General features: G+C 42.4%; 1 protein-coding gene across 2 annotated transcripts in view; it reads left to right on the top strand.

The window, feature by feature from the left end:
* Positions 1 to 24672, top strand: part of TMCC3 (transmembrane and coiled-coil domain family 3) — a 243496-nt gene that overhangs the window by 135859 nt on the left and 82965 nt on the right. The window lies entirely within an intron of this gene.

Raw genomic sequence — 24672 nt, 5'->3', positions numbered from 1 at the left:
CTTGGATCGTTTGTTTTGCTTCTTAAATTCCACATATGAGTGAGATCATATGGTATTTGTCTTTCCCTGACTGACTTCGTTTACTTAGCATAATATTCCCTAGCTCCATCCATGTTGTTGTGAGGATTTTATTTTTATTTATTTGAGAGAGAGAGTGCGAGCAGTGGGAGAAGCAGAGGGGTAGGGAGAGGGAGAGAGAATCTGAAGCAGACTCCTCGCTGAGCCTGGCTCTGGGTTCGATCTCATGACCTGAGCAGAAACCAAGAGTCAGACCCTTAACCAACTGAGCCACCCAGGCACCCCCACGTCGTTGTAAATGGCAAAATTTCATTCCTTTGTTGTAGCCGAGTAATATTCCTGTATGTGTGTGTGTATCTTCTTTATCCATTCATCAATCGATTGACCCTTGGGCTGTTTCCGTAATTTGGCTATTGTAAATAATGCTGCTGTATCAAGGTACAGGTATGTCTTTGAATTAGTATTTTTGTATTCTTTGGGTAAATACCTACTAGTGCAATTGCCGGATTGTAGGGTAGTTCTATTCTTAACTTTTTGTGAAACTCTATATTCTTTTCCAGAGTGGCTATACCAGTTTGCATTCCCACCAATAGTGCAAAAGTGTTCCCCTTTCCTCACATCCTTACCAACACCTGTTGTTTCTTGTGTTGTTGATTTTAGCCATCCTGACAGGTGTGAAGTGATATCTCATTATGGTTTTGATTTGCATTTCCCTGATGATAAGGTATGTTTATTCATATCTTCTGCTGATTGGCTGATACTCAACTAGAGACCTCAGGGAAGTGAGAGAGTAATATATGTAGAATATCTAGAAGAAGACCATTCTAGGCAAAGGAAGCAGCAAGTGCAAAGGCCCTGAGGTTTACGAGTAGTTGGTACATTTGAGGAACGGCAAAAAGCTAGTATGGCTAGAACAGAGTGAGCCCAGTGGGAAGGTAGTAGAGGTGGAGATGAGGTTAGAGAAGTAGTCTAGGGTTAGGAGAGGGGCAGGGCAGATCATGTGGCCTTTTCCAGACACAGTAAGGACTTTGCTTCACTCTAAGTGAAATTAGAGGCCATTGTAGGGTTTTGAGGAAAACAGTGACATTAGTTTTAAAATAACCCAGGGTTTCTGGATAGAGAATAGACCAATGGGAGGCAGGGGTGGAACCAGGGAGCAAGATAGGAAGCTGTTGAAATCCTCCAGTATTCCTTGCGGTCTGTCTCAGACCTTGCTCTTTCTCCCAGCCCACACTTGGTATCAGATAGTATCTTATGTGCCCACACTCCCAAACCGGCCTCTCCCGCTCCTGTATCTCCTCTGACTGCCAGCCTTATTTATCAGTCTCTCTACTTCCGTCTATATTTGGTGGCCCTTCAGTATGCACAAATGTACTGATAAAGGGATTCACAGAATGGAGGCTGCCCCAGGGACCGGTCCATGTCACAAATCTAAACCTTAACGAGCCCTGCACTAAGAAATATCCCACTATCAAGAAAATCTAGCTCCAATCACAAACCTCCTACTCAGCTTTAGCCAGCTCACCTTACCCTAAAACGTAGGACCCTGAAACAAAATCCCCAACCCCCTAGCCAGTCATGCCCAGCTTCCATGTTGCCTCTTCTAACTTTCAACAGAACTCGCTCCCGCCCCAAATCCCTCAGGAAGAGTGCCCCACTGCTTGTGCGGTGCTGAACTCCTCCAGCCCACGGACTGTTTTCCCTTCAATCAAGGCATCAAACTTGCTACTAAATTGCTTTCGTTTTGTCATTTGACGATGCCCATGCTCCTCCTTGCCCCCCTGTGGCTCCTCTGTGGTCCCGCGGCTCAGGAAATGGCACCACCACCCGACTAGTCGCTCAAGAGTCCTCATGGGCGTGTCCCTCCCCTCAGCATATCACATTTGGGGACTCCCCAGGGCCTGTTGTTTCTGTCACACCACCAGCTCTCGGGTGTCCTCGCAGCACTGCTCACCGAGCCTCCTTGACCTCCTGTGGGCACTAGAGCAGTGGCCGCTTAGCTTCTCGGTACCCACTTGCCCCTCCAGCTGCAGCTTGGCTTGTCAAATGGTATTTTCCACAAAAAAGTACAGCTCTGTGAGGAGCAGTGGAAAAATGTCTTTCTGTAAAGGTGTGCCTTTCTCACAGGGGAGCAGCCTTTCAAGTTAGTAACAGGGACACTTAACATCTGGACTGTTTGCTTTTGGATTGTAGCCCTGGGGTGCAGAGCTACCCAAGGATGGTAGGCCTCCCTCACATTTGCATGCCTGAATGCTCCTTCCCAGCATGAAGAACGCTCTTGCCCCAGCATCTTCCCTTGGCCACGGGAAGCTTACTAATGGTCTGGGTTTGAATAATAGTTTTGTCCACACATCCTACTACTCAGAGCATCCCACTACATAATAGGGACTTTTTTAATTAAAAAAGAGGGGGTAGGTGTGGTATCTATGAGTGTTTCCTTCTTAACTTATTCTTCAGTTCCACCCCAGCTGCAGCCAGAGTGACCTAAGACAACCACAAATAATAATAACAGTCTGATCATATGACCCGTCTGCTTAGAACTGATTCATGGTTTCCAGTTTTCCTGGCGATACATTCTAGATGCCCTCATCTGCCCACCAGGCCCTGCATGGCCTGGTACTGGCCTTCTCTTCAGCTTCGTCCCTTACTCTTTCCAGCTACACTAGGCTAGATCTCCATTTCTCAAGTAGATAGACTGTCCCCAACTTACGATGGTTTGACTCACGATTTTGTGACTTTACAAATGATGTGAAAACAATATGCATTCAGTAGAAACCATACTTCAAATTTTGCATTTGGTTGTTTCCCTGGCTAGTAACATGGGGTGTGACACTCTGGTGACCCTGGGCAGTGGGAGCAGCCTCAGCTCCTACTCAGCCACACATTCTCGAGCCGATACGCTTGCAACGCTTCTGTGTCTCCCTTTCAGTACAGTATTCCATACATTACATGAGATATTCAACTCTTGCTTATAAAATAGGCTTTGTGTGAGAAGATCTTGCCTAGCTGTAGGCTAATGTATGTGTTCTGAGCATGGTCAACGTAGGCGAGGCTAAGCTCTGATGTTCTGTAGGGTAGGTGTATTGAGAGCATTTTTGACTTCACGATATTTCCAAGTCACAATGGGTTTGTCAGGACATAACCCCTTTGTAGGTCCAGGAAGATCTGCACACCACTCTCCCCTCAGCTGTCCTTTCTCTGTTCCTTCTGCACCCACTTAAAAACTGTTCTTCCAGGGGTACCTGGGTGGCTCAGTCGGTTAAGCATCTGCCTTCAGCTCAGGTCACGATCGCAGGGTCCGGGATTGAGCCCCAAGTTGGGCTCCCTGCTGAGCGGGGAGTCTGCTTCTCCCTCTGCGCCCTGCCTGCCACATACTTACACACACACTCTCTATCAAATAAATAAATAAAATCTTAAAAAACAAAACAAAACAAAACAACTCTTCTTCCTTTAGGCTTCAACTTAACAGTCTCTTTATCAGGGCATCCTTCCCAACCTGCAGATCTGGTTAGGTCTCTCTGTCACCTGCACCCTGTGTTTGTTCCTCAGAGCACCTCACTTGGTTAGTGTCTGTCTTCCCTTCAGTGCTTTGCTCCATCCGGCCGGGTCCCACTGGTAGTGTCGTTCAGCTGCTGTCCCCGCACCACCTGGCCAAAGCCTGACATACGGTGGGCCCTCAGTAAATATCAACTGACTGGTTTGCTTGGGTTTTGCTTTAAGTCTTAGGGTATTTCATAAAACAAAATGTTTTCCAAGTGAGGATTGAAACTGAGTCGCCACTCATTCAGTGGATCCATTTTATTAACAGGAGAGAGGTCCAGTAGTTGTAGGAACCACACCTCTTAAAAAAACAGAAATAAATTTTTTTGGCGGGGATGGTGAACGGAGAGAGCAGAAAAGCTGAGGTAATTCTGTGACTATTTTATCAGCTTTTTTATGGCTTTCGTTTTACTTGGCCCTGCTTCATAAACTAATGCGTTCATGTGCTAAATCCAGTAGAATGGGGTACTTTACAGTGTAGACTTGAATGAATATTCACAATGTGCTCTCCCTGAGTTGAGGGTTGAGGGGAGTCAGGGATAGTGAAGATAGAAAGAATCTTCACAAACTCCCACATCCAAAATTAAGTTACTTTCGCCCCTCACCTTCTTCCCCCCTTCGAGTGAGGTTGCTATTTGGAGCTGCGAATACATTCTGTGAGGTTGGTTGCTGGGGTACCAGTATATTCTATAATTTATGTAGTAATGTCCATTAAATAAGAGACAGGTTTCCACTTTCCGCTGGTGTAGGACGCACTCAAGTCCTGCCAAAAGTTTTTTTCTCTTTTGAAAAGACTTATCTCAAGCTTAAGGACTTCAACTTCCTTTTTAAAGACATGGCTCCTTTTCTTCAGGAAATGTGTGTCTCTACCAGGGTACAAATGAGATTTAAAATACTGAAGGAAGTTGATTTGATTTGCTGAACATACTCTTGGCAACTGAGAGAAGGCTATCGAAGATTAAAACAGAGTAATAACCAGGGCTGTCAGTATGCCACTTTGGATTACAAAACTGCACAAGGTTATAAGGTTATTTTGCCTGGAACTTTTTGGTTGTTTTCTTTTAAAAACACTGCCTAATTATGGATGTGATGACATAAAAAACAAAAGCAGCTCATTCCCTTTCCAGTTTCCATTCTACTGAGAGTGACTTAAGGGCAGACTTAGATTTTCAAAGTGACCCAGAAGAAAATGGAGTAATATTAAGGAAAAACAGCTGAGATTCTAACCTCATTCATTACATGTGAGCAGAAGGACACAAAAGGTCTGCCAATGAATGTTACTTGCTGGTCTGTCGAAAACTAATATGCCCCTGGACTCCTACAGATAGTAATAGTACATGCCCTGTGAGCTGTTTTCATGGCAGTGGTGATAGGTCACACTCTAATTGCTCATGCAATTCACATTTACCATTTGGGGATCATTTAAGGATGACCTTTGTGTTTATAGAACTTTGAGGTAATAGGTATGAAGTATCAGGTTTCATTAGCTCTCTGGTTTATTGGTGTCCAGCAGCAAGTTTAGTTGTGGATAAGTAGTTAAACTATATCAAATAAATATGAATTATTTATTCTGTGTGCCAAAAAGGGGATTCTTTCCTTCCTTCCCTCCCTCCCTCCTTCCTCCCTTCCTTCATATTTTTTATTTCTAAGTAATCTCTACACCCAACATGGGGCTCAAACTCACAACCCCAATATAAGTTCCCAGTGGGGGGCTTGAACTCATGACCCTGAGATCAAGAGTCCATGTTCTACTGACTGAGCCAGCCAGGTACCCCTATTGCACTGCATTTTTATTCAAATAATTGCATTCAAAATAAAAGCACTGAGAAGATTGAGGAATTTTTCATCCCTGATTTCTTAAGGTCAAACAGCCAGAATTTAACTTGATTTCCACTTAAATATGTTTGAATACATAGTTTCTTAAGTAAATATCAATTACGTTGCCAAATAGAAACCACTAATAATGCAGAGATCGAATAGTAGGAAATATACCCAAGGTTTTGAGAAGCTATTAAATCCAATTTTGTATAATGCCATTATAAATATCAGCTCTGAACTTAATAATATAATATAACTTGGTTCCATGTATTTTCTTTGAAAGCATAGGGAAATGGGAAAGAGCTGGTGTGTGGTATCAGGCAGATTTGGGTTTAAATCCATTGTTCTGAGTGACAGTGACCCACCCTGTGGGTCTCAGCACCGCTGTCCTAGGACTGTGATGGGGAGGCTTTGGGGACCTGGCTCCCCAACAGATGCCCACAGTAACTGTGGAGTCTCTCTCCTCCCTCTTCTCCCACCTCTTCCTCTGGCCCTCCCACTGATTAGCAAGTTATTTTACATATCTGTGCCTCAGTTTCCTCATATTAAAAAGAAGGCTGGACTATACACTCTTGAAGGTTCTGAAAAATTCTACAATTCTGGGCTTTAAAAGTATAAATGCTTTTTTAAAAAATGGTTCCTACTTGAAAAAAAATATGGGCACCATGGTTAGAAGTATGACTGATGGGGCGCGTGGGTGGCTTAGTTGGTTAAGTGTCGAACTCTTGGTTTTGGCTCAGGTCATGATCTCAGGGTCTTGGGATCAAGCCCAGCGTCAGGCTTGAGCTCGGCGTGGAGTCTGCTTGCAAGATTCTCTCCCTCTGCCTCTCCCCCCACTCATGCTCTCTACCTCTCAAATAAATAAATTAATTTTAAAAAAAGTATGATATGTAAGTGAAAATATCTACAGACCATGAACTGTCTATTCTTTATGCTAAAAATAAATTCTTCTGAGAGCAAGTTAATTGAAAAATCCAGAAAGCACAATTTTTTACATTCATCTCAAAAGAGCAATGATATTCCATCTTCTGCAGTCTTGAAGTGAGTAAATGGAAGGATGTAAATATTTATTGGAATGAGAGTGGAACAGAGAGAAGATCTGCTTTGTGTACTGGTGGGTGGTAACACATCTATGGATCATTGTTTGCACTAAGCATTTAATAATCCCATCTGTTGAAAATGTATATTCGGAGGTACTTTAAAATTGCTGTAAGCTACCTAGAAATTGGCAGGGAGGTAAGCCTGGAGAGATTCCATACTCTGCAGTAGACCAAGGAAACCAATATAAATCAATATGTAATTATAAAATCCCATCTTTGGCCACAGTTCGTTAGATTTATTTATTTAGGCATTGTATAGACTTTTAACACTAGAATCTGGGACGGTAGAGTCCTTTGCTAATCTCAGGTTCACGTCTTCAGGACACTGTTTATTTGACCTGAAAACCCAACTCCTCATTTGACCCAGCAGGGGCAGAACTTCCTCTTGCTGCCAAGCTGCTGTGGCGTTGTTCCCCCCTCCCCCATAACTCCATGCTTTCTGGCGTCCAGAGTCCTCTTCAGTAGATTGTATCTCATTTCAAAAATGAATCACTGAGTCTGATAAAAACTTGATGTTTCTTTTTCCTTCCTGTTACCTTTTTTTCACAGTCCTGTCTTTGTGTTTCACTCAGAGAACCACTGCAGTTTGTTCTTACTTTTAATAGTGTGTCTGTTTTTCTTACTGCACTTCTTGCCTTAAAATCCCCACTCGCGGATTTCTCTTTCCTCCCATCGGTTCTGTTCCTCTCCCCACACTCTCACTTTCTGTCCATTTACCACCAGGCCCTGCACGTACGTTTTGCACAGAGGGGTGGCATATTGAGAGCTGTAGCTACTCTGGAGGAGAAAAGACTGGCTATTTTGCAGGAGCTGTTAAAGACATTTAATGGATCATTACCCCTCTAGTGATCTCTTTTGGTGAAATTCTTTATGTAACTGTCTCTCTACGTGAAATTAAAGTAGGAGTTTAAGAGAGTACCTAATCAACAGGAGTCGTTCTCAGCAAGAGAAATCAGGGTTTCATTTTCCCGGGGATGTGGAGTTTCTCTGTGAGTTTAGAGATCCCTTTGCTTTGCTCCCTAGCTGCTGCAGCTCCTCACCCCACAGCACGGCTGCTTGCATGCGTTTGTCAAAGTCATCATCACATCCAGCGTTTGTCAAAGTCATCATCACATCCATGGTCTATGGGCTGAAATGTGTTCCTCTAAAATTCGCATGTCGAAGCTGCACCTCCATTGTGACCATATTTGGAGATGGGCTCTTTAAGGATGTGATTAAGTTAAAATGAGGCCATTAGGTTGGGTCTCATCCAGTCTGGCTGGTGTCCTCCTAAAAAGAGGCAGTTTGAGCCCATGAGACCCAGGGCCGTGCCTGCGGAGAGGGATGGCTGTCAGCAAACCGAGGAGGGAGGTCCCAGAGGAGACCAGCCCCACCGGCACCTTCATCCTGCATGTCTGGCCTCCAGGATTACAGCCCTCCAATCTGTGATAGTTCGTGATGGCCACTGTGGAGCGGACTCATCCACGTAGTCATAGCTATACTACATCTGTGGGTTGAGATAGCCACAGGATCAAACAGGAGAATCCAAGGTATGGGATCTAGAAGACGGTGACACAGAGCCCAAGCAGGAAATAAACTCACTCTGGAGACCATCTGGAACACACACGACAGGGAACACGTTTGAAAATCTATCAAAGCCCAGTTTTGGGTTTGTGGCCTTCCTGGAAGTCAGGGGAGAAATTTCACCCCCGGCTCAGGACTGCAGAAGGGCAAGCAAACCCCGTACGTCCAGAGAGAGCTAGCTGTCTGCGTGCTGACGCTGAGTGTCTGATGTGCGGGCTTACCTTGCCAGTAACTGGCTCACGTCTAGGTAAGTGAGGATAGAACCCGGCTCGGCCTCTGTTAACAACAACCAGGTGGAGGTGAGTCGACACGTGCTGTTTGATAGCACGAGAGCACTGTTACTGTTCAGCTGGATTTGGGTTTCATCTTTATGGAGTTAGCTTCAAAGAAGTCTTTAGAAGTCCTTTGTACAGTAACTGAGTCTCTCCATGGATTTATTGGCCTCCACCTCAGTTCTAAAATTCTGACCTTCATAAAGCCCCAGTGACTTTGGGCTTGATTCAGTATATCAAAGAAGAAAAAAAATGTGTTTTATGTACCCTGTTATGTGGGCGTCTTTAAGTTCTTAAAAACTATCATTTCTGTGCTTTTTATTTCTACTGGATAGAAATGTGTCATTCATGTATTGCATAGTCCACCTGGAATTCTCACTAAATCATCAATAACAGAAAATATGACAATTTTCAGAGGTGAATTGCACCTGAATTTTTAATTTTGGTGTGAGATAAGGAGCTACTGCGGTTTTACTTTTTTCCACGTGAACCACCATTTTTTCCTTCCCCCAGTAATTGATAACAGTGCCTCTGTCAGAGATCATGCTTCCAGATGTGCATGGGTCTCCTTCTGAGCTTTCTATTCATTGGCCTACATGCCTGTTCTTAGTCATGCTCACTGGATGACTGCTGCTTGGAACATGTTTTGATCTGGAACAGAGAACTTGCCTGGCTTGCCCTCACTCACCAGATTTCCCTCCAAAGTTATATGTTTTCTTCCACTAAATTTTAAAATATGCTTGTCAAGTGTAGGAAAAACCCTTTCTGATTGGGTTCTGTTTCATTTATCAATTGATTTAGGGAAAATTGATACCTGGTCAATACTGCATCTTTCCCTCCTTGAGCATGGGATACCTCAATATTAGTTTTAGGCTTTCTTTTATAGAACAATGAATTTAAAAAAAACTACTCATGTACACTATATTCAAACCTCGGATATTTATGTAAGGATTTCCATTGCAAGAACTGTGTTGGGCTTTGATGGATTTTTAAAATGAGCAAGGTTGTCTTCTATTTTAAAAAGATCACAGTCTAGTAGGGAGGAAGGAGTTTGGGAGACAAATACACTATTTAATATAAATTAGACTGTCACGGGCACCTGGCTGGCTCAGTCAGTAGAACATGTGACTGTTGATCTTAGGGTTCTGAGTTCAAGCCCCATGCTGGGTGCAAAGCCTACAGTTCCCCATTCCTAGTAGGCACATTTCAAGTGCTCATTGGCCATATGTGGCTAGTGTCTTCTGTACGGGATAGTGCAGCTTTAGAGAATCATTTATTACATAATTAGTGTTGTTATCTAAATGAGGGAAAATAGGGGTGCCTGGGTGGCTCAGTCGGTTAAGCCTCTGACTTGTGATTTCAGCTCAGGTCATGATCTCAGGGTCATGGGACTGAGCCCCATGTCGGGCTCTGTGTTCAGCGGGGAGTCTGCTTGGGATTCTCTCCCTCCCCTCTCCCCCCATTCTCTTTCTCTCTCTCTCTCTCTCAAATAAATAAATGTTAAAAAAAAATAAATGAGGGAACATATTTAAAGTGCAGTCATTTTTTTTTTAAGATTTTTATTTTTAAGTAATCTCCATATCCACTGTAGGGCTTGAACTCACAAGCTGAGATCAAGAGTCACATATTCCACCGACTGAGCCAGCTAAGTGCCCCTAAAGTTGCGGTCATTAAAATAGGTGTTTCTAGGCTGGGGTTTTATGAGTAATACATATTCTAATTCATAATTTGTATTCTAATTGATGATATCTAAAATATTCTGATATTTTTGAATTGAAGAAAATGCAATTTCAGGGGCTCCTGGGTGGCTCAGTCGGAGCAGCTTCTGCCTTAGGCTCAGATCATGATCCCAGGGTCCTGGGATCGAGCCCCGCATTGGGCTCCTTGCTTGGTGGGGAGTCTGCTTCTCCCTCTCCCTCTGCCCGCAGCTCCCCCTGCTTGTGCTCTCTTTCTCTCTCTCACTGTCAAATAAAATCTTAAAAAAATTAAAAAAAATTAAAAAAATGCAATTTCATTTGCAAAAGGATCAGATGGAAGTAATCAAGAATGGGAAGAGCCTCATCGCTCAGCAGAGCGCTGTCTAGAGAATAGTTTTGCAGTTAGAAGTGTTGGGAGGCTACAGTGAAATTTATGGATTTTCTGCGTCTTGGTGGAGCGGAAACTCAAAATTGAGCTTTATAAGCTATTTAGTCTCTTCTCAGATCTTTTATTTGTTTGTTTTTCAGCTTATTACCCCCACTTGTCCCTTTTAGCAATTTAAAGGAATATTGTTGTTTTTAACTCCAAATGACCAAACCCTGCTAATATTTTGAAAAATCTACCTGTTGCATTCCTGGTAACTTGTGATAATTCCTGTATATATGTGTGTTAAGGGCAAGCTCATGTGTGTGAATGGGTGTGCCTGTCTGTGGGGTACTCTGTGTACATCATGAGATTATATCAGACACTTCAAATCTTGTCCCTGGTATGGCACTTTTCTCCTTTTATGAAAGACAGTCTAATGGATGGAAAAATCAATGGAATGTCAGAAATATTAACGGGGAGTGTATCAGCCACAGCTGATCTGGGATGAAGCAATGAGAAATAATAGAACAATACCTTTAGAAACTGTCAGCTAGGATGGCAAGTACTTCTAAATACTTGTAAGAAAGATAACCTTCACTTCCAAAATGATATAAGAATTAATTTCTCATTTTGTGAAACTTGAAATGCAAAACTGAAAATCTGGAAATGATAAAAAAAAAAAAGACAAGGAGCCTTCAGATGGGGGATAAAGTCATAATGATGTCATTTTGAATTTCAAAAGCCCTGTTTGTTTTCTTTCTTCAGGGAAAGAACAGGAAACAAAAGGCTTAGAATATAGAGATCATCTTCATGGGGTTATTAGGAATGCGGGATGTTCATTCAGCTGTTTGGGAGAAGCAGGGAAAGGTTGAGCAGGGGGTGGGGGCAAGTCAAATTCATATCCGTTAAATGTTATGTGAGGAGACATGGAACTGGAGTTTTCAGACGCAGTGAAGTTCTTTCCCATTCGTATTCTCAGTAGTGCCAACATAGGCCTTTGGTTAAGACACAGTTTTTCTCTATAAAGAACTTATCAAACTCAACACCCAAAGAACAAATAATCCAATCAAGAAATGGGCAGAAGACATGAACAGACATTTTTCCAGAGAAGACATCCAAATGGCCAACAGACACATGAGAAAGTGTTCAACATTGCTTGGCATCAGGGAAATCCAAATCAAAACCTCAGTGAGATACCACCTCACACGAGTCAGAATGGCTAAAATTAACAAGTCAGGAAACGACAGATGTTGGCGGGGGTGCGGAGAAAGGGGAACCCTCCTACACTGTTGATGGGAATGCAAGCTGGTGCAGCTACTCTGGAAAACAGTGTGGAGGTTCCTCAAAAAGTTGAAAACAGAGCTACCATACGATCCAGCAATTGCACTACTGGGTATTTACCCCAAAGATACAAATGTAGGGATCCGAAGGGGTACGTGCACCCCAATGTTTATAGCAGCAATGTCCATAATAGCCAAACTCTGGAAAGAGCCAAGATGTCCATCGACAGATGAATGGATAAAGAAGATGTGGTGTATATATATACAATGGAATATTATGCAGCCATCAAAAGGAATGAGATCTTGCCATTTGCAACAATGTGGATGGAACTGGAGAGTGTTATGCTGAGCGAAATAAGTCAATCAGAGAAAGACATGTATCATATGACCTCACTGATATGAGGAATTCTTAATCTCAGGAAACAAACTGAGGGTTGCTGGAGTGGGGGTTGGGGTGGGAGGGATGGGGTGGCTGGGTGATAGACACTGGGGAGGGTATGTGCTATGGTGAGCGCTGTGAAGTGTGCAAGACTGTTGAATCATAGGTCTGTACCTCTGAAACAAATAATGCAATATATGTTAAAAAAAAGAAGAAGATGATAGCAGGAGGGGAAGAATGAAGGGGAGGAAATCGGAGGGGGAGACGAACCATGAGAGACGATGGACTCTGAGAAACAAACTGAGGGTTCTAGAGGGGAGGGGGGTGGGAGGATGGGTTAGCCTGGTGATGGGTATTAAAGAGGGCACGTTCTGCATGGAGCACTGGGTGTTATGCACAAACAATGAATCATGGAACACTACATCAAAAACTAATGATGTAATGTATGGTGATTAACATAACAATAAAATAGTAAAAAAAAAGGCAGTTTTTGTTTAACGGATGCAATTATCCCATTCTATAGGGGAGGAAACTGAAGCCTGGGAAGGTCAAATAAATCATCCAAGAATACACATCTAGTAAATGAATTTTGGAGTCAGATAAGCCTGGAATTTGGACTCTCCTTTTGCCATATGGCAGCTGGATACCCTTGGTCAAATCATGTAATCTATTCAGAGGTTCTGATTGCTGCTCAGTAAGATGGGAAAATGATAGCACCTATCATCATAGAAGCCGGGGCGGGGAAGGGGGTTGGCAGTCACTCAGAGTTGATATTTCAAGTTCCTAGTACGGATAGAGTAGGCTAAATAAATAATAGCTATTATCACTTGCTGACTCTGCACAGGATGCTGTAGAGATGCTATAGGGAGATACAAAAGTATGGAGAAAGGTAGTTTTCTTATTCTTATGTAGCACAGTATTTTGGGCTTCTCTTAATCATTTGCCCTGAACGTTTGAGGGGTGGGGTAGGGTGAGGCAGGAAGTGTCAACATTTGTGATACTTCGTATTAGGTATTTTGTTAGGCCCTGTCATATTAGATTTGCCTTCGTCTATAAGAGAAAAACCCTACCTTGTAGAACAAATTAAGATAATGGGAAAAGGGCTCTGGTTAGCATTTTTATGCAGAACAATTGATTTTCAGCAACAGACTACTAATGTTAATTGGGAAATAACTGTACTACAATTTATTTATCCATTCTGCTGTTGATGACAATTGAATTGTTTCCAGATGGGGACTGTTACCACTATGAACACCCTTGTTCTGGAGACTTGTGTCCTCTAGGGTATATACTGAAGAGTGGAGTGGCTGGGCCATAGGGCATGCATAGTTTCCGCTTTGGGAGATAATGCCAGATTGTGCTTCCAAGGGGTTGTTCCTGTTTATGTGCTTGCCTCCGATGTGTGACTATTCCTGCTTACTCCAGATTATTGCCAGCGCTGAGTGTTGCAATACTTTTTAATTTTTGTCATTCTGCTTTTTTTTTGGTATATCATCATTGCATAAACATTTCTCCATATGATTATAAATTCTAAGTATAATTTGCAATATATGTACAGTATTTTTTGTATCTCATAATTTATATAATCAGCCCCTTAATTTGCATGAACAGTTGTTTCATAAACAATCCTTCAGATTGTTTCACACTTTTCAGAATGATAAAACACTGTGATGGACAATCTTTGTCTATAAAATTTTTCCTGTATTGTATTATTTCTTTAGGGTAGATTTCTTTATTTTTTAAGATTTCTTTATTTATTTGAGAGAGAGAGAGAGAGAGCAGGGGAAGGGGCAGAGGAAGAGAGAGAGAATCCCAAGCAGACTCCCCGCTGAGCACAGAGCTCCACATGGGGCTCCACTCCAGACCCTGAGATCATGACCTGAGCCAAAATCAAGGTTCCGAACCTTAACCAGCTGAACCACCCAGGCGCCCCCCTCTTTAGGGTAGGTTTCTAGAGTAGAATTATTTGGTCACAGTTTACAGGTAAAAAGAAACTGTGGGAACACTTGCCTTGGGAATGAAGGGAACTGAAGATTAGTGTAAAGGGAGGAAGTTTGCCTTTTAGGTCCTGCTGGTTTGCCTTCCCAGGTGGTAGCAACAGCAGCTGCAGAAGCCAGAGGGAAGGGGCCAAAGTCAGGGCCCAGAACTTAGCCAGAGGCTCCTACTTTCTTCCTAGTTCTATGACCAAAATTTGTGATAATGAGGTGTGGAATTGGAAAGCAGTCTTTTCCAGAATAACAGCATAAATCCTTGACGTCTTAACTGGTAAGGAGAAAAAGATAACACACGAAGGCAGATTTTAGGTTTCGTTTTGTTTTCTGCAGACATTTATCGAGCTCCTGTTTGGAAGTGCTTTAGACGACGACCTCCTTTAATCCTCAGTAGTCGCACGAGGGGGCTTCTGATCGTCCTCAGCTTATGAGGGAGACAACCAAGGCTGGGAGGTGGTGGCACTGAGATCGGAATCCAGGCCGGCAGTCTCCCATACACCATAGCGCCTCCCTGGAACAGTGCAGGATCGTTCATACTTAAGCGTTTATGTGAGTGATACAAGCAGCAGATACCGTCAATATTGAAAGGAGGGAGAAGTGAGTGTGGACCCGAGTGGCCACGGAAGGCTTCAGCAAGCAGCTCCCCTTTTTGATAGAACTGTGACTCGGGCTGTTTTTAGACATCCCATCAGATTTCTCTGGCAGTTTCACCTCCCACCATCCTTAGCTTGCAAAGTGAACTGATAAAACACAAAGTGAATTCACGGACAGTGTGTTCCTGAGGTGTAGCTAGCTCATCCTTCAGAATCAGTATGTGCTTAATGAAAAAATTCTCCTGGGCTGGCCATGCATAGAATGGAGTAGAGATCTCCAGAGAGCCACCTCCCCTGAGGTCAAGTGAAGTAGGGAACTCTCAGCATCGCAACTCCAGTAAATGACTTAACTGAATGGAACACTGTGTGCCTCGTGCGAAGTAAGGCAATTTCTGTCATTGTTAGGGACTTCTGGAAAAAATGCAGTGACAGACAGCCAAGAGTCTTATGCAGTCATCAGACGGTGAAATCCTTTCCTAGTGAATGGTAGGGTCCAGAGGTTAGAAATTACAAAGCCTTCATGTTATAATCTGTGTGTACATGATCAAAAACGAAGACTCAGACCAATATGGGAACCCCACAACAGAACAAAGCACCCAAATTTGTGGAATTGTCTACTCCACTTATAATGTACATTTTTAGTAAACAACTCAATATGTAATGAGCCTGAACCAAATCTGCAAACTTGTGATATATTCTTCCAGCCAAACCAGGACTGAATTGTCAGTCGTTTATTCAACAAAAACCTTATAGAATCACAGCTTTGTGCCAGTGTAGTGGTGGCCAAGGATAAAGGACACTGTCCTTGGCCCTCAAGTTCTTCATAGTTGACTTGAGCTTCGGACACACTATATGCTGTGGCCAGGTCCTGATGTCAGCGGTCGCATCAATGAGCGCCACCTGCAGTCTCTCCTTTGCCCTTCAGTTTCTACAGCTGGTCCTCTCCTGTGATGTAACAAGGGGCCCGGACCTAGAAGAACTCTGTTCTGTAGATGATATATCCAGAGGAAAAAATCCCTATACTACCTCCTTTTACTTGTTCCTCCTTCCAAAACCCCAAGTTTTTCCTGTGAAAGTTACCACAATTGCACCTAAATTGAAAATAGATTTCTATTTTTTAAAATTTTAATTTTATTTATTTATTTATTTTTATTTTTAAAGATTTTATTTATTTATTTGACAGAGAGAGACACAGTGAGAGAAGGAACACAAGCAGGGGGAGTGGGAGAGGGAGAAGCAGGCTCCCCCCCCCCCCCAGGCAGGGAGCCTGATGCGGGGCTCGATCCCAGGACCCTGGGATCATGACCTGAGCCGAAGACAGACACTTAACGACTGAGCCACCCAGGCGCCCCTAATTTTATTTTTTAAAGATTGATTGATTGATTTTAGAGAGCGCATAGGCACGCAAGCGAGGGGAGGAGCAAAGGTAGAGGGAGAGAATCTCAAGCAGACTCCCCGCTGTGCGCAGAGCCTCACGCAGGGCTGGATTCCAGGACCCTGAGATCATGACCGGGGCCTAAATCAAGATCTGGACACCCAGTCGACTAAGCCACCCAGGCACACCCCTAGTGTCACTCTTTTATAGCCACAAACACCCCTTCCTGTAATACCCTCCCCTCCCCACCTAGTTTCCCATTCTTGGCAACCACCAATTTCTTCAACATTTCTATGGTTTGATCATTTCAAGAATGCTATCTAAATGAAATCATACAGTACGTACGTAGCCTTTGGGGACTGGCTTTTTCACTTAACATAACTCCCTTGATACTCACCCAAGTCGTTGTCTAGCGGTAGCTTGTTTCTTTTTTACTGTTGAGCCATAGTCCATAGAATGAATGCCCCACACAGTCTTAACTGTTCACCTGCTGAAAACGAGCGGAGGTGTTTCCAGTTTTGGGCTTTTATGAAGAAAGCTAATATGAACATTTGTGTATAGGTTTTTATGTCAACATTTGTTTTCTTTGTTCTAAGATAAATGCCTAAGAGTACAGTTTCTGGGTCATATGGTATTTGCATGTTTAGCTTTTTTGTTTGTTTGATTTCTTTTTTTTTTGTTTTTAGTAATCTCTGCATCCAGCATAGGGCTTGGACTCACAAACCTGGAGATCAAGAGTCTCATGCTCTTCCAACTGAGGCAGCCAGGCGCCCCTGCATGCTTAGTTTTGTAGGAGAATGCCAGACTGTTTTCCATAGAGGCTGTACCATTTTACACTCCTGCCAGCATATGAAGTATTGACTTTTTCTGTGTCCTTGCCAGCATTTAGTGCTATCACTGTATTTTAACCATTCTGGTAGGTGTATAGGGGTAGTTTTCGTTTGCATTTCCCTGATGGCTAATGACATTGAACAACTTTTCATGTGTTTATTTACCATCTGTATATCTTCTTTGGTGAAATGTCTTTTCATGTCTTTTGTCCATTTTTGGTTGGATTGTTTATTTTTTTTTTATTGTTGAGTTTTGAGAGTTCTTTTGTATTCTAGATACTAATCCAACTAATTTGTTGGCTATATGGTTTTGCAGATATTTTCTCCCCATTTATGTCTTGTCTTTTCATCCTCTTAAAAAGAAAAACAAAGCAAAAGTTTTTTATTTTGATGAGGTAAAATGCATTTTTTGGACTTGTTTATGTAGCCTCAATTCTATAGGGAAGACAATGTTAGAGACCAATTTCCAGAACAGTTGAAGCCTCCCTGTAGAATCTTCTTTAAGATTCATTGCTTTTGAGAAATCACTAGCATGAAATTGTTGCATTTGCTGAACAAGGGAAAATCAGAAGGCAAGTTCACCAGCCTGTAGAGCTTGAGTTGAATCTTTCTGCTTTCCTGGTTTTTTTAAGAAAATCTTAGAAGTTTTGGGCTTCTCTGCCAGATGGTTGCTAATGCTAAATAAATGACAGTGATTGTTTTCTTATAGTCATATAGAACATGCTATGTTAAAAATTAAATATAAATGTTAAGAGTGGTCATTTCCAGGGGTGCCTGGCTGGCTCAATTGGTGGAACATGTGACTCTTGATCTCGGGGTTATGAGTTCAAGCCCCACGTTGGGTGTAGAGATTACTCAAAGATAAAATCTTTTAAAAAAAAGAAAAAAAGTTGGAAATGCATCAGGCCTGGAAGCTTCTGATCCTCAAAATAAACATATATATATATACACACATATATATGTGTGTATTTATGTTTATATATATATATGATCAGCATGCATTCACCTCAAGCTAGTTGTATAAATTTTTAAATACTGATTTATTCTTTTCTTTTCTCTCTGTCCTTAAATCCTCAGGAAAAAAAATAAAAAAGCTTACTGTATGTTTCTCCCAGAGGGAACACTTTCCTGTACTATTAAATCAAAATAGAATATGAAAGGAAATAAATTTTCCTTTACTTTGTAAGAGGCTTACATTTTTATCCCCTTTTAAAGTCAGACTTGTTTTGTGTCTGTTTCCTTCTCCCTGCTGTAATGATGTGATAAACCTGTAACACCTAAGGAGGTGAGATTCATCCAGAGCCGTGGCCTGTTTTTGCCTTACTACTGAACCAGGGACATAGCTATCTTTACATCTATAGCAACTTCTTTTTTTTTTTTTTTTTTTTTTTTACTGTCTGTCTCCCTGTCTAGATGGATTCAGGATTGGACCATGTCTTACTCATTTTTATATTCCCAGCACCAAGAACAGACAGAGCCTGTCACCCCATCAGCACTCAGTAAGTCATTGGAGAATTCACAAACTTCAGTAACTAGTCAGTATCTGAAAATTGGTAATATTCATTATTCAGCAAATTTCATTCTTGTATATTATTCATCCTTGAGGGCAGAAGCTACCTTTTGCTGTGTCTTACTCATTTTTTAAATCCCAGTGCTTGGAAAATAAGTAGACATTTAATGAATGTTGAGTTCATCCATCATCCAGCAAGTATGTATTGAATACATGATACTGTGTTAGGGACCATCAGGAAAATACACATTTACCTAAGAGGCATAGTCATTTTCTTCTGGTAACCTGTAATCTAGTGGTTGGGGAGTGCCCATATAAATTATCACATAAAATATTCACATTACATGATAAGATATTATAGCTGTTGTTTTAAAATCAGAAATACAGACTAGGATTAATAGTCCACAAGGTCATCTGGCATGGACTGACCAAGGAAGGCTGTCCAGCTAGTGACCTGATGAAACTCTGTGCCCTCCCTGGAGTTCTCTGCTCACTCCCCTCTATTCAGGCTATCCACACTTGTTGCCTTCTCTTGAAATGCCACCCTTCTGTTTATCTTCTTTCTACTCATAGCCAGCATTGAATGCTGTGTTAGTCAGGATTCTTGAAACTGGCTTAAGCAAAAAAAGCAAAGCATTTCTTCATATAACTGGAAAGGGGGTCTAGCTACGTCTGGTGTGATGGATCTACCGCCATAATGGTAACCAGCGGTTTCTCTCATATCTGTATGTGCACACCACTCCTTCTATCTAGAGGTGGGTACAATTTCTCCTCTCTGACCTGGCTGGACTTTTTTTTTTTTATGAGAGAGAGATTGGCAAGGTGGGGAGGAGGGGCCTAGGGAGAGGGAGAGAGAGAATCTTAAGCAGGCTCCATGCCCAGCTCAGAGCCTGATGCAGGGCTCTATCTCACGACCCCGAGATCACGACCTCAGCTGAAACCAACACTCAGACACTTAACCGACTGAGCCACCCAGGCACCTGTGGGGCTGGACTTTTGACTCATGTTGACCAATACAGTGTGATGGAAGTGATACCTGCCAGTTCTAGGCTGGGCCTTAGGAGGCTTGGCAGCTTTAGTTTTGGCTCTCTTGGAAGCCAGGCCCCATGTGAAGAAGTTCAGCTACCCTGATGGAGAGAGGGGAACCCTGGAAAACACGAGACTATAAAAATATTTTATTAAAAAAAATACAGACACAGAGCTGGCCAGAGCCAGGCATTCCAGCCCCAACCCCCCACCCCCTCCCACCCCCGCCCAATGAGTGAAGCCATCCTGCATTCTCCAGCCCCAGGCAGCATCATGGGGAGCAGAGAAAAGCCACTCCCCTTGGAGGCCCGCTCAGATTGCAAAATCCCTGGCAGATGAATGGGAGCTGTTGTAAGCTAATACACTTCAGGGTGATTTGTCATGCAGAAACAGATAATGGGAAGAGCTGGATATAGTCCTCTCATAATTCAGTAATGAATCTTTCTGCTTTCATCGCTCTGCTTTCTTCCTGGGGGGCTGTCTTTGTGTGGTGGCCAGGGGGTCCACCCCTGCAGCAGGCTTACGTTGCACCAGCTTAGCAAGGCCTACGCAAGGGCACAGCTCTTTCCCAGTGGTTGCGGCAAGCCTCAGGGGTGACTCCTGTGGGCTCCGACTGGGGCAGGTGCCTGTCCGGGCACAAGCCACAGCGACTCCCTCTGATTGGCCAAGGCCGGGTCGAGTGCCTCTCCCTGTAGGCAGATGTGGGGTGTGGTCTGCCTTACCTGAACCTCTTAAGTGGAGGGTGGCTGTCGGATAGGGCCCGAAAGAAAAATCCAGCCACTGGTTGTTGAGACTAAAGGGCTGCATGCTGGGCAGGCAAAAACAACAAATATGTGCGACAGAAGTCAAGTGTAATCCTACCTCTTTTTTATTAAGCCTTTTCTTGTCATCCCAAACTTTAAACTACTGCAGCTCAGATGGCCAGATCTAGTTCTTTGGTGCTTATTAGCATAGGCTGCCTTACTGGGCTGCTTACAGTTTGGAAGTAAATTCTTACTTTACACCCTAGATTTTGTACCTTTGTATTCCTTATTGATAAGGCGGCATTTGTGACTTTTAAAGCGTGATATTTATTTATTTGAGAGAGAGAGCGCGAGAGAGCACAAGCAGGGGGAGCAGCAGAAGGAGAGGAAGAAGCAGACTCCCTGCCAAGCAGGGAGCCCCATGTGGGGCTCGATCCGGGACCCTGGGGTCATGACCTGAGCCAAAGGCAGACGCTTAACCCACTGAGCCACCTGCGTGCCCCGAGGCACAGACAATTCTTAACTTGACAGGAAACATTTGTGTTTTCTCTCTCAGGGACTGACAAAGGTAGAGACAGGGTCTACTTGGGTCCTGCTTCCCAGTGGGAGAGCCAAATGGTGATCAGCTCTGCTTGTTATCTTTCTTCTGGGGGGAGCTTGCTCTTGTGCTATTTAATTTGTGTTTTTAAAAATATTATTTTGTATGAATGTCCCATAGAGCAGCTTTTGGTTAACTAGTTTATGAAATAAGTGACCTAAAAAAGGACATCCTCAGCTAATTGACATTTAAGTGAGCCTAATGAAGTTTTAATTGATCGTTCTCATTGAGGGTCAGCATTTCCAGGATGGAGTACTAGGGAACACTAAGACAGTATAGAAATGGAAAGTATGTGCCCACTGACACACCTTCTAAAGCCCAACCTTGGTTTGTCAGGGACTTCACTTAGGTGTGGCCTCTCTAAAGTTGTGCGCACACATATTATACACACAAACACACCTGAGTAGCATACTTGCTGTAGCCTTAAATAGCTGGAAAAAAATGGGTATCAGGTAAATGAGGGGGGAAAACCCAGAGATGGACTTTGATAGATTTTCAGAATGGATCTTTGTAAGATTAAGTTGGCATAATGACTTAATAGTAACAGACTATCTTGCTTTTATACTAAGCTTTAACACTTATAAATGTGCTATTATATTTGTTTATTTGAGCAGATACCCCAACTGGTGATTTAAATATCAGGATTAAGGATGCCATTATCACATCTGTCCCCTGAGTCTTTGTTGCCTTTAAAATTTTAAATTATTTGGAAACATTGTGTGTGTGAATGAATACACATAGTCAGTGTACCAATAGTCATTTGTTAAATAGAGCCTTATTTATCATCTTATACCTCTCTCCCATTGAATCGTTCATCCCCCCCACCAGAGATAAATACTGTCCTGAAATTTGTGTTTTTCAAGCTCTTGCTTTTCTTAATAGTTTCAGTTATAAATCTTTGTTCTCATAAAAATGGCGTTTATTCTTCATGTTTTTTTAACTTTACATGAATGGAATCTTCATGTACTTTCATGTAGCTTGGTTTTTTTTTTATTTGTTTGTTTCTTAGTAATTGACTGTGAAATTCATCCATACTGATTCTTTTAACTCTAGTTCTGTTTGTGGCTTACCTTTATTTTATTATTATTTCTTTTCATAAGCAGAAGTTCAAAAATTTAATGTCAAATCTTTATGGTTTATGTTCTTTGTGACCTGCTTCTGATGACTTAAGATCATAGTGATATTATCCCATTTTCTTCTGGCAGTTTTAAAAGCTGTGTTTTTTCTACTTCAGGTCTTTCATTGATTTTTGTGTATGTTATGAGGTAGGGATTTTTTTTTTTCCCCAAGTGAAAAGGCAGAGCATGCCACTCCACTACTTGGCTTAAAATTGTCTAAATCTTCCCGTGTACCTCAGAATTAAAGTCAAAGTTCTTAAAATGGCCTAAATAATTTTCCTTTAGGATCAGGTCTCTGAAATGTCTCTGACTTCATCTACTGTCTTTCCAGTGATTACTGGCCTCCTCACTTTTTTGGGGGAACACTCCCAAAATGTTCCTGCTTTAGGGCCTTTGTACTTGCTGTTCCTTCTGTCTGAAATTTTCACTTATCTACATATTAGCTCCCTTAATTCTCAGGTCTTTGCTTATATGTCACCTTATCATGGAGGTCTTCTCTGGCCACTCTAATTCACACACACACACACACACACACACACACACACACACACACACACACACACACTTGGTATCTGCTCTGCTTTGGAAGGACTTGCCTGAAAAACTCTCTGGACCTGGTATAGTTATGTTTTCTTTTGGGAGCTGGGGGGCAGGGCATGTTGGGGGGGGTGTTTTAAACTGTTGATTTCATTTCTTGAATAGTTTTAAGACTATATGGAGTTTTCTATTCTTAAATTTTAATAACTTTACCCTCTTTATTTAAAAATATATTTTTTATTTTACTTTTTGAATAGTTAATACATGCTCACAATTAAAGCATTCAAGTTTAAAAAGCATATACAGTGAAAAATAAATCTCCCATTCCTTTCTTCTAGCTACCTAGGTAGGCATGTGGCTTCCATTTTATCCCAAATTTATTTTTTAAAAAAAATTTTAAAGATTTTATATTTAACTAATCTCTACACCCAACGTGGGGCTCGAACTTACAACCCCAAGATCAAGAGTCACATGCTCTACTGACTAAGTGAGCCAGGCACCCCCATCCCAGGTTTAAATATAGTAACACATGAACAAGGTCAGTTTGGTCCAACCACCTGGCAGCAACTGTTCTGTTCTCCTTTGATATTCAAGTCTGTTTGTGGGGATTCTGCTCCAGTCAGAGTCTTCCCCAATCTCAGCAGAGCCCGTGTTTTCTAGATGAACATAGACACCTGTCTTTACAGTGCAGTAGCTTTTCTTTGGTTCTTTGGGGACATCCACTCCTTTATATTACCTTTAGTTGCATCTCAGAGTCCCTAGGGAATTTCTCCGTGGTCAGTGGCTTTCTCTGACTTTATTGGAATGGTTCTTACTGCTTTGCTCACTTACGACTGTGGCTCCCCTCCCCAAGAGTCAGGCTTGAACTCCGGAGGGCTGCTCATGGGAGTGATTTGTTCATCCATTCACAGGTATAAATTCAAGCACCTAGTATGTGGCCCTCTCCTGCCAACAGTTTCTTGTCTATTTCCCTCATTTCTCGTTTATCCTCTCGGAAAAAATATGCTATGCATATATAAGCATATACATATATTGTTTTTACATACATGGTGGGATACTATATATATTATTCTGCACATTACTTTTTTCTCTTAACCATGTATGCTGGAGATATTTCTGTAGCTATGGATAAAGAGCTGCTTCATTCTCTTACAGTTTCTTAATCCTCTACTGGATGGATGGATCATATTTTACTTATTTAGTCTCCTTCTGAAGGACATTTGGGTGGTTCTCTTTTTGCAGTGGTCTTCTAACCAGTGTCCTTTACACATCTTTAATCAGGGTTTCACACAGCTATCAGATAGATGTCCTTCAACTTCCATCCTGATATTGTCATTTCCCCATTCAGAAATCGCTAGCAGCTGCCCAGCACCCACAGAATAAGGCTGAACTTCCTCTCCTTGAAAGTAGAGCCAGACAACCACGTGGTCTCCATATACTTTTCCTCTTGTGTCCTCCTGTTCCTGAAGCTACCCCCTAAACTGGTGAAGTTTTCCAAACCGACCTTTGGCTTTATGCTCAGTATTTTCCTTCTGCCTGCAAGACCCTCCCCCTCAACCCTTTGAAGGGGAGAATCATATGCTCCCTTCCTTCTAGGCTTGTTACTTGGCCCTCTAACTCAAGTTCTCTTTGGGGCAGCTGCAGTTTCAAGATTTTTAACTCAGTCTCCCACCAGTACACCCTTCATAACCAGACCAGGTGTTCTGAATGTTGGCTTAGGTAACATATTTAATTGTTCATCAGTCAGTCTTTTGTAGACTCCAAATTTGTTTTTGAGGTGTGGGGGAGGGTAGGAGGGGCCAAGGGAAGGGGAGAGAGAGAATCCTATGCAGGCTCCACGTCTAGTGTGTAGCCCCCAGTTGGGGGCTTGATCTCACAACCCTGAGATCATCACCTCAGTTGGACATGCTCAACCGACTGAGCCACCCAGGAGCCCCTAGACCCCAGATTTCTTGTGGGCAGGGACTATTCACTGGGAACAGAGAATACTAAAAGGAAAAGATATATATATTGACTTCCAAGTAGGAACCACATATACAAAATTAAAATACACACCTCCATAGACCTTTGTTTAAATGGAAATGTGCTCTGTGCTCAGCGGGATCATAAGAAAAACATGGGCTTTAAAAAAAAAAACCTCTGGTCCCCGCCCCAGGGTGTGGCCCATGGTAGATGCCCAATAAGTGCATGTTGAATAAAAAAAATAGCATAAAAGAAAGCATTTAAGGCAAGCCTCAACATCTTGCCAAAAATCCATCTTTTATCCTAAACATACAAATAAGCCCACAGATAGGGTAGATGTCAATCAAATTTTGAG

The sequence above is a fragment of the Halichoerus grypus genome, chromosome 6, assembly GCF_964656455.1.
Source record: "Halichoerus grypus chromosome 6, mHalGry1.hap1.1, whole genome shotgun sequence".
Lineage (NCBI taxonomy): Eukaryota > Metazoa > Chordata > Mammalia > Carnivora > Phocidae > Halichoerus > Halichoerus grypus.
Note: the sequence above shows the minus strand (reverse complement) of the source record. Positions and strands in the feature narration are given on the sequence as shown.